Source organism: Eriocheir sinensis, chromosome 60 (assembly GCF_024679095.1).
Source record: "Eriocheir sinensis breed Jianghai 21 chromosome 60, ASM2467909v1, whole genome shotgun sequence".
NCBI lineage: Eukaryota > Metazoa > Arthropoda > Malacostraca > Decapoda > Varunidae > Eriocheir > Eriocheir sinensis.
The window spans coordinates 1156367-1158866 of NC_066568.1; the positions used below are offsets into that span (position 1 = coordinate 1156367).

Below are 2500 nucleotides of genomic sequence, written 5' to 3' on the forward strand. Positions count from 1 at the left end.
CCGTCGCTGAAGTTTGGAACGTGTGTGAGACGGGACTAAAACGTAAAATTGAACATCCTTTTAGCATTCACTGTGGGTTTTGGGGCGCTAGGAAAAGAGTGTGTTGTTTTTTAGTGTTTTTTGTTTTTCCGAGCTCTTCCGTCGCTGAAGTTTGGTACGTGTGTGAGACGGGACTAAAACGTAAAATTGAACATCTTTTTCGCGTTGTCTGTTGCTTTTGGGGATTGGAAGAGAGAAGAAGTGTTATAATTTCGTGTTTCTCGTTTGTTTTTCTAAGTTCTCTCGTCGCTGGAGTTTTGTACGTGAGTGAGACTAGACAAAAACGTGAATTTGACCCTCTTCGCTGTATTCTCCTGTTCGTTAAGTCATTTGAGAGAAGTATATCGTTGTTTTCTATCGGTTTTTTCCTTTTATTTTAGTTTGGGAATGGAGTTAGGTCGTTCCCTGAAACTTTATATATACTTGTGGGAGAACAAAAACAAGGACAAAACAGGAACGAGACAGGAACGAAACGGGAACAAGACAGGAGCGAAACGGGAACGAAACAGGAAGGAAACGGGAACGAGACGGGAACGTAACGGGAACGAAACAGCAAGGAAACGGGAGCGAGACAGGAACGTAACGGGAACGATACAGGAAAAATACGGGAACGCGATAGGAAGGAAACGGGAACGAGACAGGAACGTAACAGGAACGAAAACAGGAAACGAAAACGAAAGGACGGGAGTTAATTTTTCCATCGGTCTCTAAGGTGTTGGTTTTCTCTCTCTCTCTCTCTCTCTTTATATAGCGTCGAACTCAGAACTGGTTTCGCACAGGTTCTTTTTTTCGCTTTCTTTTTTACCTCGAATTCAGAACTCGTTTAGAACTTGTCTGGGATTAGTTTAGTCTGGGCTCTGCTATCGCCAACGCAGTATCGGTTCTAAGTTCTATTCCTCTTTTTTTCATCTCTAATTCCGAACTGGTTTAGAACTGGTCTGGGAATTGTTCAGTCTAAGTTCTACTCTCGCCAACGCAGTATCGGTTCTAAGTTCTATTCTTCTTTTTTTATCTTTAATTCAGAACTCGTTTAGAACTGGTCTGGGAATTGTTCAGTCTAAGTTCTACTCTCGCCAACGCAGTATCGGTTCTAAGTTCTATTTTTTTTTTATTCAGAACTGGTTTAGAACTGGTCTGGGAAGTGTTCAGTCTAAGTTCTACTCTCGCCAACGCAGTATCGGTTCTAAATTATATTCTTCTTTTTTTATCTTTAATTCAGAACTCGTTTAGAACTGGTCTGGGAACAGTTGCGTTTGGGATTCCGCTGCCACCCTCGTCTCTGTATCAGCTCTTAAGTTTTTTTTTTCTCTCTTTAATCTTTTAACATCGAATTCAGAACTGGTTTACAACTTGACTGGGAATTGTTTAGTCTGGGTTCTGCCGCCAACGCCTCTGTATCAAGTTCTTTTCTTATCTATCTCTCTTTTATACGTCATATTCAGAACTGCTTTCAAACTCCTCTTCCTCTTAATTCTTCTTCTTTTTACGCTTGATGTCGCTTATAGTAATTTCTGTATCTTCTTCCTTCTCTTTCTCCTCCTCCTTTTCCTCCTTCTCTTCATCTCTCAAGCTGGAATTCGTATCGGTTCTAATATATGTTTTCTCTCTCTCTAATAAAATCAGAACTCGTTTAAAACTAGTCTTGTCTTCCTCCTTTGTTTCCTCTTCCTCTTCCTCCTCTTCCTCGTCTTCATTTTTTGTATTGGTTCTAAGTTCTTTTTTCTCTCTTTTTTTTTCCTCAAATTCAGAACGCTCCATCGGTTCTAACTTTCTTTTTTTTTCACTCTTTCTTTTATATCGTCATATTCAGAACCCGTTTAGAACTGGCCTGGGAATTGTTCAGTCTGGGTTTCGCCGCTCCTTCGTTGTATCGGTTCTAAGTTCTTTTTTCTTTTTTTTTTGTTGTATTGGTTCTAATATGTTTTTTCTCTCTTTTATACCGTCAAATTCAGAACGCGTTTAAAACTGGTTAGGGAATTCTTCAGTTTGGGTTCCGCCTCCGCCTTCGTTGTATCGGTTCTAAGTTCTTTTTCTCTCTCTCTCTTTTGTTGTATTGGTTCTAATGTGTTTTTTCTCTCTTTTTATATCGTCAAATACAGAACGCGTTTAGAACTGGTCTGGGGATTGCTCAGTTAGGGTTCCGCCTCCGCCTTCGTTGTATCGGTTCTAAGTTCTTTTTTTCTCTCTCTCTTTTGTTGTATTGGTTCTAATGTGTTTTTTCTCTTTTTATATCGTCAAATTCAGAACGCGTTTAGAACTGGTCTGGGAATTGCTCATTTTGGGTTCTGCGGCCGCTCTCGCCTCCGTCTCCTCCCCGTTCTGAAACTTAGCAAGAGAGAGAGAGAGAGAGAGAGGGAGAGGGAGAAAGAGAGGAAGAGAGAAAGAGCGTTCCCATGAGAAGTGATGTACAGAAAAGTGGATGAAAAGTGCTGTTGACAAGAATTGGTGGAGGAAAAAGTGC

At 40.6% G+C, this 2500-nt stretch overlaps 1 protein-coding gene across 3 annotated transcripts in view; it reads left to right on the forward strand.

The window, feature by feature from the left end:
- The window catches only part of LOC126985677 (hemicentin-2-like), a 143917-nt gene that overhangs the window by 1124 nt on the left and 140293 nt on the right, over positions 1-2500 (forward strand). For all 3 annotated transcript variants that reach the window (XM_050840827.1, XM_050840825.1, XM_050840826.1), the window contains exon 2: positions 2284-2500. This exon is cut by the window's right edge and continues 810 nt beyond it. The gene's annotated coding sequence lies outside the window, so the exon portion shown is untranslated. The remainder of the gene's footprint in view (positions 1-2283) is intronic.